This window comes from Callorhinus ursinus, unplaced genomic scaffold (genome assembly GCF_003265705.2).
Source record: "Callorhinus ursinus isolate GAN/ISIS: 27379988/994484 unplaced genomic scaffold, GSC_fseal_2.0 scaffold110, whole genome shotgun sequence".
In the NCBI taxonomy this organism is placed as follows: domain Eukaryota; kingdom Metazoa; phylum Chordata; class Mammalia; order Carnivora; family Otariidae; genus Callorhinus; species Callorhinus ursinus.
In genome coordinates, this window is record NW_027397172.1 from 68,477 (window position 1) to 80,710 (window position 12,234).

Below are 12,234 nucleotides of genomic sequence, written 5' to 3' on the forward strand. Positions count from 1 at the left end.
GCCTGGCCCTCTCAGGGGCCGAGCAGTGTGCCCGTGATGAGGAGCATGGTGCTGGTGTGTGGCTGGGGGACTCCAGGTCCCTGCTGGGAGAGACGGGATCTGCAGACGGCCGAGAGACCCGTCCAGTTGTGCTTTCAGACCTAAGGGTTCATTTCACACCCAGGGCCCTCTTCGTGTGTCCCAGGTCGTGCTCCTGGAGAGAGGCTGCTTTCTCCACGGGAATCCAGCCATGTGGGGACCTTGGCCTCTGCCGGGAAGTCTGTGCTTGGTTGCCCAATGTCCCTGGCAGGGCCCAGCAGCGGCCTGGCCCCCACGTCAGCCTGACGTGCTCACGGCCCCGTCGCACGTCTCAGAAAGCCACGTGGATCATTGCTTGTTGCCTCTGCTGAGAAGTTTGTGCTCAGAAGCCCACGGTCCCTGGCGGGCCCCAGCAGCACACCAGCACCCTCGTCAGCCTGACCTCCTGGTCACGGCCCCTTCTCAGGGCTCAGAAAGCCACATCAATCATTGTTTGTATCCCTTTCAGATAAGACACAACCCCTGAGTTTGTTCCCAGGGCTGTCCCTTCTGTGGAGGCTCCCAGAGTGAGGTCATGTCGCGTTGAGAGCAGATTGGGCTCCTGTTAGACCAGAGGGCCCCGTCCGCTCTCCCGCCCTGTGCCGGGGCTCCTGCTCAGGTCAGCTGGGGCAGGTAGAGGGCCAAGCTTCAGGCTGGGAATGACAGGAATTCCTTCTGAGGACAGAACCCCCGGGCTTGCAGAGCCCCTGGGCCTGCCCACAGAAACGTGTCAAGTGACCCTTCGAAATTTGGAGAGGTTACTGTTAGAAATGAAAGGATAGCACTGGGAGCCTAACTAAGCAGGATTTTTCTGGAACAGTCAAGTAACCTTTGCACCAAGTGAGGATGAGTGAAGTGAGATGCCTGGAGTGTAGGTTGTGTTGGTTTCTCTGTAGGTCTGTCGCCAGGGGTTAGTCTGGCTGGGGGGGTGGGGTCCGGGGAGCCATTGTTTGGGGCAGATGGGACTCACTTCAGAGGAGCCCCCCGAGCCTGAGCAGGAGCATGGGCAGGGGGGGGAAGTGCCTCGCGCTGTCTGGAAGGCGGGGGCTCCCGTCCTATCTGGCACCTGGGCCCACAATGGTCCCCACAAGGGCTGGGGTGAGGGGAGCGCATGGCCAGCCAGCTTCTATCCACAGCACCTGAACTGCCCATGGGCGGCCTGCACCCCAGACCCGGGGCCCTGAGTCACAGGGGCCAGGGCAGATGCTCAGAGGAAAGGACTGGAGCCAGGGAGGCAGGCAGGCACAGGGAGCCATGTCGGTCAGCCAGGTCACCAGGGGCCTGAAGGCCAGCCCCATGCTCTCTGCCATGTTGGTCGGTTGGCGTGTATCGGGGCAAAATGCGCGCAGTATGAAGTGTGCCGCCCCCACCGCCTGGAAGCAGACGGTGTGGCACCGGGAGCACTCATGCTCTGGCACGGCCATCACCCCCGCGTGGGCAGAACCCCCCTTCCCAGGGAGAAACCCCTTTCTGGTGAAGCTTCTCTCACCAGACATGTTTTTGAGGTACATAGCATGTGTCAGCACTTTGTTCTTCTCTCGGCTGGGGAATATTCAACTGTGTCCACACACACTTTGTGTATGTGGATTGTTGGTTGTTGGTTACGTGGCTTGTCCTAGCCATCTGGGTTCTGTGAGGAGAGCTGCTGTGAACACTGGTGCATGGGTATTTTCCAGCAGCACTGAGCTGATGCTGCATCCAACTGGGAAGGGGGAGCCGCGGAGGCTGCAGCTGGGGCTCTGGCCTTGAGGTGGAGTGCGGGCTCCTCCTGCACCCTGGGGCCCTGGTGAATTGGGGTTTGATTTCCTGAGGCAGCAGGCCCAGGCAGCTCTGTCCTAGGTCACAGTGAAAATTCAGTGATACTGAAGAATAAGAGGTCCTTGGCCTGGTGCCTGGCCCAGGGACACACAGACAGCTGTCTGTCCACCTGCACTCCAGGGTTGAGGCAGGGCGAGCAGCCCCTGACCGCCCCTAGCTCCGCTTACACCCTTGTGTCAGCCCAGTTTTAAAGGCAGAATGCGCTCCCTCTCCCAACTCAGACGGACCCATCTACAGAGCCAAGATGGTCATGACAGAGGAGAGGAAAACCGGTGTCAACCCTGAGAAAGCTCTGACCCAAGAGGGTGTTGGCAGCAAGGAGCAGTCTTGGCCCAGGAAGTGACCAAGGCAGCCAAGCGCTCGGCCTGGGCCTGAGCTACCAGCACAGACAAACCTGATGTTCAGAGCCTGGCCAGGGGCCGGGAGACTGCGGTCTGGCTCCAGACTGAGGGGGCATTCTGCATAGCCCACAGACTCAGCTGCAGAGGCTCCAGAATTTCCCCAGAGGAGCAGTTTGGGGGAGCGGGCAAGTGCGGCTCACTGCTGCATAAGGAAGTGGGGCCAAGGCCAGGGGCCACCTCCCCTGCATGAGGGAGGTGGTACCAGATGTGGGGTTGGGTCCAGGTGGCGGGGAACCTTCTGAAACCACCCTTGGGGTTCCCCCTCCTGTTTCACCTGGGTGGGAGATAGTGGCACAGACGCGCAGCGTAGGGCCTTGCCGTCCTAAATAAAGTCTCTGTGAACAGTGTTGCAAATCCCTTACAACCTCTGATTCTCTCCTTGAGAGAAAATGCTAGAAGCAGAATCCCTGGCTCAGAGGACATGGGGGTTTTGTGCTTGGAGAAACTGAAGCTCATTGACATGCCGTGCCCTGGGGACCAGGATGCAGGTCTCGTGGTCTCTCTGCTTCCACATTTCCATCCTGCCTGATTTGTTAGGTGAGAATATATCTCACTAGCATTCGGTCTGCAAGCCTTTCATTCCTACTCTGCCATCAAATGCCTGTGAATGTACATGGCGCTGTTTCTTGCGGGGTCTTAGTGTCCTGGGCGTGATAGGTGAGAGCTTTGAATACATCAGGGACGTCACATATGACCTGACTTGGCGCCCATGGTTTCCCTGTTCTGTTGTCTGTCCCTGAGTTTCCTTTGCTGAAATGGTGTGGTCAAACCTCTCGCTCTGCGGCGTCTCTGCTCCTCGTCCAGGCGCCCAGCAAGGACCCAGAATGTCCTCCAAATTGTCATGGTTCCATGGTTCCCATCAACTCTTTAGCGCATCTGGAGTTTGTTTCAGTGCCTGGCCAACGTCAGCTTCTCAGTGATATTTGAATGCTCACAAACTCTGATGTCAATGGTAAAGTAGTCCTGAGAATCATTCAGAATCATGTGCTGAATCTTTAAATATATATGTAGGCATATGGAGAGAGAGAGAATTCATATGCCATACAATTCACCAGTTAAAGTTTACAATTCAGTGGTTTTTAGTATATTCAATATATGCTATATTAGTATATTTATTCTATTTTATATATTTTACATTTCATATATATTTTATATGTATTTTAGTATATTTAGTATATCCATCTCAAATTGATTTTTAGAACAGTTTCATCACCACCAACAGCGACCCTCTACCTTGGGATTCATTCACCCCCCACGTCACCTGCACCTTCCTGCCCCAGGCAAACACTAATTTACTTTCTATAGATCCGTCTTCTGGGCACTTGAGACAGGGGACATGGTACAATAGGTGGTATTTTGTGACTGCGTTTTCATTTCATACTTTTTACATTCATCCACACAGGAGCATGTTTCTGAAATTCGTTGTATGTTATTGTTGGATTCCACTGCATGGATAGAGCACAGACTACCAATTCATCAGTGGATGGACACTTGGCTTACTTCCACTTTGGAGGGATGACCAGTAATGCTGCCATGCACATTTATGTACACAGTTCTGTGTTTTCATTTCTTTTGGTTAGAAACCCAGGAGCAGAACTTCCAGGCTAGATGATAGCTCTGTGTCTGGCATTTTGAGGAACTGCCAAATGCTTTCCAAAGTGGCTGATCTATCCACATTTCTACCGGCACTGAATGAAGGTTCCGATTTCTCCTGTCTTTGCCAACTCTCTCTCTCCTCTGTCTTGGTGCCTGCAGCCATCTTGGAAATTGGGGTGTGGTTGCTCGTGGAGGTTTTGATTCCCATTTCCCTAACGGTTATGACGTTAGGCATCTTTTTCTGTGCTTTTTGGGCATTTCCATATCTTCAGAGAAACATCTGCTGGGATCCTTTGCCCACATTTTTCAAATTGGGTTATTTTTTTTTAAAGGCTTAAAATGTATTTTAATAAGCTGATGCTATTAGTGCTCCATTTCTCAGAAAAACTCCAAAGATATCAGGGACAAATCAAACATGATACACCAATAAAAAAAATGCACAGCATAACTACCTATGAGAGGCAAGGCTCAGAGCTACCGTCCGACCTTCAGCACACAGCAACCCTGTCCCCAAGATTGTACAAGGCCTATCGAGAAAAGCTGTGAACAGCAACATCATAGACACAGAAGGGCCATTCCTGGGTTGTCCTAACCCAAGAAAAAAGATGGAGGCAACTTAACACAAGATTTTTTTTTTTTAAAGATACAGTAAAATGAAAATCTCTAAGAGAAAATGTCTTCTTTAGGACATGAAGGGGTAATATATGGGATATAACAGAAGCGTATGTATGTTGTCTGTGACCTCTGTGGACATTTGCCTGAGTTCCCACCTGCAAGTGAATGGAACAATGGGGCTAAGGTCATTGGGAGATGCTCATTTTTGTGGTGTATGTGGCAGCGTCTCTGGGGTTTAGAGAGGGTATAATGAGAAACCAAATAGAACAGGCTGGACAAAGAATGGAATGATCAAGATTAATGGGGGCTCTAACTGGATCCATTTTGCCATGGTCCCCCCCCAGAAGGCCCCCAACAATCACATGAAACTTCAGGAATGTACCATAGAAAATCAATTAGTTAAACGATATACCACACAGAACTGATTTGTTAAATATCGCCCCTCCCTTGCCCTCAGCCTCCAGCAAACTCCCTCAGAGTAGCACAGGCAAGGAAGACCTAACTATTGGGAGGAATCCCTAACACTTTTCCAGGGCAGAATTCTGGCTAGTCCAAAAAGGGTCCTTCTTTTAAGGGTTTTTGTGAAACTAGACATTGAAATTTTTATTAGTATCGGCGACGTTTGTTGGGAGCAAATTCAGCTCCAGGAGCTGCACAGTTGAATGCAGGCGGGGTTCCACCAATTGCCCCAATTCCTTCCATTGTAGCAGCTTGGCCAAAGCGTTCAGTTGTTGATGGAGTCAATATCAAGGTTCCAGGGCGCCTGGGTGGCTCAGTTGGTTAAGCGACTGCCTTCGGCTCAGGTCATGATCCTGGAGTCCCCGGATCAAGTCCCACATCGGGCTCTCTGCTCAGCAGGGAGTCTGCTTCGCCCTCTGACCCTCCCCCCTCTCATGTGCTCTCTCTCTCTCATTCTCTGTCTCTCAAATAAATAAATAAAATCTTTAAAAAAAAAATCAAGGTTCCATCTGGCATCATAGTGGCAGGTCCTGGAGGAGCTGGGGTACCTGCTGGCACTGGAGCAGGGGGCATGGCGCCTCTGTTGTTGATGCCCATAGCACCTCCCATAGCCATCTGGCCCATCCGTATCTCCTGTTTTCTCGCACTCTCGCATCAGGGAATGTTCCCTTGAATCCTTCCTGCTGTTGCTGCATCATTTCTTCCTGTTGCCGCCGCATCTCTTCCTCACGGCGCCTGCATTCCTCCTTCTGCCTGAGCTCCAGTTGCTTTCATTTTTGCACTTCTTGGTTGTGCAGCCCTTCCATCCTCCAAAGTTCTTCTTGACCTCATCAAATCCTGTCTCATTAGCATGACCTGGTGCTCATGGTGAGTGGCCTCCATCTCCATCTGCAGCTTCTCATGAGCTTCCTTGATGTTGTGGTCCACTTGGTCCTGCTGCTGCTTCTCCATCTCAGTGAGTGCCTTCCAGCGCATGGCATACTCATACTCAAAGGAGCCAGGCTGTGCAAATCTGGGTGGCTGCTCTCGCTCCTTGTGAAATTGCTGGTTCTTTATAACCAGCTTTTCTGGAAGTCCCTCTTCATCATCCAACTGGTCCCTGGGCTCCACAGTCATAGGCCAAGGAAATGTGGTTAACAGGAAGGAGCCTTCACTGCACCTGTCCAGAGCTTTCCGAGCAGCTGGCTTCCCTGAGAATTCAACAATACCTTTCCCTGAGGGCCTTCCTTGATCATCCACGATGACTACAGCCCTTTCCACCTGGCCAAACACCGAAAAGGCTTCCTCCAGCAGTTCATTGGAAACATACTGAGGAAGGTTTCAGACTGTAAGGGATGCCCTATGGCAGGCAAAGCGCACACGCAGCTGCTTTCCATGGAGTGGCATGTTGTCCAGTTCTACTTTGGCAATCTCCGCTAGGGTTCGTGTTTCCAAGCAGTTAAAGGCAAAGCCCTTATCCTTATGAATGAAGACTTTGCCTGCCTTCCCATATTTCTTAAATAGTTTCCTCATCTCCTCCTCAGTGATGTCAGGAGGAAGATTGCCCACAAAGAGCCGGCTACGTTGGGTGAAGGTCTTCTCTCCTGGTTTCCTAAAATTCTTCAGGTCAATAGTCAAGCCTTCATTTTGGCTGCTGGCTTGTTGCCCATTTGCAGGTATCGGTGGCAGTGGTGGCTGCTGGTCTTGCTGCTGGTGGTGATGCTGATGATGCTTCCTTGGATTATGGTTTTACTTCTCCAAGTTAAAGGTTTTATTGCTCTGCATTTTTGCACCCCTCTACCGACTGTTCTCAGAGTAACGGTGATGCTACATGGCCTCTACCATCCCGAGAAAAGCTCAAATTGGGTTATTTTTTAAAAATCAATTATTACTGAGTTGTAAGAGGTCTTATGTTCCATATCAGATATACATCTGCCAACATTGTGTCCCAGTCTGTGGCTTGTCTTGTCCCTTTCTTGATGTTTTCATTTAAAGCTCCAAAGTTTTTAATTTTGATGAAGTCAGATTTATCTATTTTTTTCTTGCTTGTGCTTTTGGTGTCATATCTATGGACCCCTTGGATAATCCAAGGTCATGAAGATTTGCTCCTGTGTTTTCTTCTAGTTGTGGTTTTAATTCTCACACTTAGGTTTAAATCCCGTTGAATCAGTCCCTATGGATCATGTGAGGAAGGGGGTCCACTTTGTTCCTTTGTATGGGGTTCTTGTTCCAGCATCATTTCCTGAAAAGACTGTTGTTTCCCCCTGAATTGTCTTGGCAGCCTTTTCTAAATCAATCAACCATAAATATAAGGTTTATTTCTGGAATCTGAATTCCATTCCGTTGATCCAACTGTCAGTCCTTATGCCACGACAACATTATCTTGATTACTGTAGCTTTGTTGTAAGCTTTCCAAATGAGAAATTGTTAGTACTCATTTTTATTCTTCTGTTTCATGAGTGTTTTGCTATTCTGGGTCCCTTTAATGTCCATGTGCATTTTAGGATGAGTATGTCAATTCCTGGGAATAAAAAAAAAAAAAAGGTAGCTGGGATTTTGAGAGCAATTTCTTGACTATGTAGACAACCTGGGAAGCCTTGCCATCATAACAAGATGAGTCTTCTAATCCATGCGTATGGGATGTCTTTCCATTTCTTTAGCTCTATATCTCTTTTTTTTGTCAACAGTGTTTCATAGTAATGTGTATGAGTTTTGAACTTCATTTATTAAATGCACTACTAATTATTTTACTCTTCTGATGCTATTATCAAAGGAATTGGTTTTATTTTATTTTAGGATTGTTCATTGCTACTGTAGAGAAATGCAAGTGGTTTCTGTAGGTGGACCTTTCATCCTGAAACCTTGCTTAACCTCATCATTTGTCCAAATAGGTGTTTTTTTTTTTAGTGTATTTTTTGAAATTTTCTAAATACAAAATCATATCTCTGCAAATAGAGATAGCTTTACTTCCTTTCAGACCTGGAGGTTTTGTATATCTTTTTGTTCTTTAACTACCCTGGCTGAAGCTTCCAGTACAACATGGGACAAAAGTGGTAAAAGCAGGCATAATGGTCTTTTTACTGATCCTAGTGGGAAATCCTTCCATTTTTCACCACTAACTGTCATAAGTACACATTTTTCATAGATGCTCTATCAGGTTGAGGAAGTTCCCTTCTATTTCTAGTTTGGTGAGTGTTTGTATTATGAAAGAGTATTGGATTTTGTCAAGTGCTTTTCCTGTGTCCATTGAGATGATCATATGGTGTATGTCCTTTACTCTCTTAATGTTTTTATTATATTGATCTGTTTTCACATATTTTAAACCAACCTCACTTTCCATCCCATTTGGTCATAGCATATTTTTTTTCCTATGTTGCTGGACTTCATTTGCTAAGATTTGTTAAGGATTTTTCATCTCTACCCATAAGGGATATTGATGTGTAGTGTTGGAGTATTTTTGTTTTTGAGATATCTTTGGTTGCAGTAAGAGGGTAATTCTGGCCTCATAGAATTCATTAATAAATGTTCTAACTCTTCCTATTTTTTCAAAGAGTTTGTTAGGCATTAGTGTTAATTATTCTTTCAGTGTTTGACAGAATTGACCAGTGAAGCCATTTGGGTTATGGGCTTTTCTTCATGGGAAGTTTTATTGCTAACTCAATCACTTTACTTGCTATAGATCTATTCAGATTTTCTATTTTTCCTCAGATGGTTTTGGTGGTTTATGAATTTCTAGGAATTTGTCTCTCTCATCTTTATCTTGGCTTTCTTTATAATTGTTCACAGAATTCCCTTATAATCTTTTTTTTTTTTAATCATTGTGAAGTCACTATGCACACCTTTTCTTTCAGTCTTGATTCTAGTAAATAGACTCTCCTGGGTTTTTTTTCTCTTGGGCAGTCTGTAAGTTTGTCAATTTTGTTGATCTTTTCAAGAACCCATTTTTGTTCCATTGATAATCTATATTGATTTTCTCTTCCATCTTTTATCACATTTCTGCTCTATTCTTTATGATTTCCTTCTCTTGTACTTGCTTTGGGTTTTGCTTGTCTTTCTTTTTCTAGTTTGTTAAGGTTTGTTTTTTTTACTACTCTAAATTTCCCTTAAGACTGGAGGAGATTCTGCTAAGTGAAATAAGGCAAGCAGAGAAAGTCAATTATATAGTTTCACTTATTTGCAGAACTAAAGGAATACTATGGAGGACATTAGGAGAAGAGAGGGAAAAATGAAGGGGCGGAAATCAGAGGGGGAGAGGAACCATCAGAGTCTATGGACATGGCGAGAAACAAACTGAGGGTTTTATTTTTTTTTTAAAGATTTTATTTATTTATTCATGAGAGACACAGAGAGAGAGAGAGCGAGAGAGAGGCAGAGGGAGAAGCAGGCTCCCAAGGAGCAGGGAGCCCGATGCGGGACTCGATCCCAGGACTCTGGGATCATGACCTGAGCCGAAGGCAGACGCTTAACCATCTGAGCCACCCAGGCGCCCCAAACTGAGGGTTTTAGAGGGGAGGGGCGTGGTGGGATGGGTTAGCCTACTAATGGGTATTATGGAGGGCAAGGTATTGCATTGAGCACTGGGTACTGTACGAAAACAATGAATCATTGAACACTACATCAAAAACTAATGATATACTGTATGGGAACTAACATAACATAATAAAATTAAATCAAATTAAAAAAAAAAGAAAGTGTACTTGGTATGGTTTCCACCTTAAATCAGTGCCCTTTGGAGGGTCATAGACCCACTGAACGTAGAAGGAAGCTCCCCTCTCTGAGTTTGGGCTCCTGCCAGCCCCTTCACCAGGCACCACCTCTGGGATTGTCCAAGGGCCAGGATATGAGAGAATGGGGAAAACAAGAAAGAAGAAAGAAAAGGAAGCCCAGGGCACTGCTTTGCAGGAGTCCCATTTTTCGAACTTGAGCCAAACCTAGCAGCTTCCCCTGTGCACTCTCTGCCTGTGCCCCCACAGCTCACATGTGGGTTTCCAGAGACATACAATCCAGGCTGTGGCACTGGAGGGATTAAAAGGACTTTATTCTCATTCCCCTTCCAGTGAGATGTACTCTCAACCCCTTATTTTAAAATAGTCCTCCCTTCTAGAATTCTGCTGGGTTTCTCTCACCTATCTTCTTGGGAATTAATATGGTTCATCTTGTGGAAAGATAGCTCTGCCCCCAGGTGACCAAAACTAAATGCTAAGTTCAAGCAAATCAAACAAACAAACAAAACCACTTTTCTCCAAGGGCAACTCATTTGTTGTCGAATTCAGAATGAGAAGAGTTGCCTGATGCCACCTTACTAGAACTGAAGGCGCTCCTTCACAAACCCACTGTGTGGAGCTTGGGCTCGTGGCCATACAGACATGAAGACATCCTAGTGTGTCACTGGCACAAACTCTATTCTCTACTAACATCATTGATAAGAAATTAAGGGCAGTATGCTGATACTGGAACTGAACTATGTGGAAAGAAAATTAAGTTGTCATCTCTGTTGACCAAAATGATGGACAAGAACAGGTGGAGGAGGTCTGCACACATGGAGATGACCATCTTCACCCCATGGCTCCACGTCCCCTTGCCTCTGCGTGTGTCTGGGTCCTGATGTCCTCGTCTTGCAAGGACACCTGTCAGCCTGGATTAGGGCCAACCCTGGTGATCTCAATTTACCTTATTGATCTCTCTCATAGCCCCACCTGCAGATACAGTCCCTTCTGTGGCTGCAAAGTATGACTTCGGGGAGGGCGCTGTTCAGCCCATAGGAGTCCCATCCCTCAAGTCCTTGCTAAGCCAGATGGATTTATGATCTCAGTTCAGGATGTCAGGATCTTAAATATTTCCTCTTTTGGAGTCACCATTTTGAATTTTAAGTGTGAGCAGAAAGGGCTTTCAACTAATGAGAACTGGGATCAGGCTACCTAGTTTGGGCCCATGATGAAGAAGAAGATACAGAGCAGAGCAGACAGAGCAAACCTTCCAACAAGGTGTCGGTCACCCTGTCCCTGAATATCAGTTACTCAGGGTCTGCGGCAGGATTGGAAGGCAGCTTATGCCCATAGGAACCCTGGACACTGAGAGCTTCAGGGGCCTGCTGGTGATTCCTGCTCAAGGTCTGTCCCTGCTGAACTATATTAGCCCAGTTTCCTCCCAGGAGCCTCATAACTGTGGGCTGGGGATAGGGCACCCATAGGGACACTGTCAGCCCAGGGCAGGGACTCTGCCTGCCTCTGGCCTCTGACCACGGAGGAACAGAGGAACACAATGCTCAGGGAACAAAGTCAGACTTCTGCCTTACACTCTTGCTCCCAAACTCAACTACCCATGCAACACCAATTTTATGGGTTGAATTGAGGCCCTGCCCCCAAAAGATGCTAAAGCCCTAGCCCCCAGTTCCTGTGATGTGACCATATATGGAAATAAGGTCTTTCCAAATGATCAAGTGAAGATGAGGCCATCAGGACAGGTCCTAATCCAATATAACTGGTGTCCTCCTTGAAAGGAGAACTTCGGACCCAGACATCACACAAGAAGAGGCACATGAAGATGAAGGCAGAGATTGGGGTGATGCCCCTATAAGCCACAGACTGACGACACCACAGATTGCCTGGGGCAGACCCTCCCACTCGGTCTCAGAAGGAACCCACCCACAGATATCTTGACCTCAGACTTGTGGCCGCCAGAACTGTGAGACACTACAGTTCAATTATTCAAGCCACATCATTTGTGGGTGGTTTGTTATGGTGGGCCCAGCAAACTGATACACGCAGAGAAAATGTTTTTCCATTGGATCCTTTCTCCACTCTGCTGAAAATTCACAATCACACTTGGGATAAAATCCACCCTCCTTACCAAGACAGGCAAACACTGTGTAGCCTGGACTTTGATGACATCTACCCCACTTTATGCCTCTTCCTGAAATTCAGTGCACTCAGGCTCAGTGGAACCCCTTCTCATCCACAGACAGATCAGAGCCTCTGCTACCTCAGGGCCTTTGCATTGGCTGTTTTCTCCCCAAGACTTTTTTTTAAAACATATTATGTATTATTTGTTTCAGGGGTACAAGTCTGTTATTCATCAGTCTTCCACAATTCACAGCACTCACCGTAGTACATACCCTTCCTGATGTCCATCACATAGACCCCCTACCCGTCCCAAACCTCCAGCACCCCTCAGTTTGTTTCCTGAGATTAAGAGTCTCTAATGGTTTTACACAATTCACAGGACTCTGAAAAACAAACTGAGGTTTCTAGAGGGGAGGAGGGTTGGGGGATGGGTTAGCCTGGTGATGGGTATTAAAGAGGGCACATTC

General features: G+C 47.2%; 1 pseudogene; it reads right to left on the bottom strand.

Annotated features, from left to right (window-relative positions):
* Window positions 1–4,733: 4,733 nt before the first annotated feature.
* On the bottom strand, window positions 4,734–6,730 carry LOC112812506 (non-POU domain-containing octamer-binding protein-like; annotated as a pseudogene).
* Window positions 6,731–12,234: the final 5,504 nt, after the last annotated feature.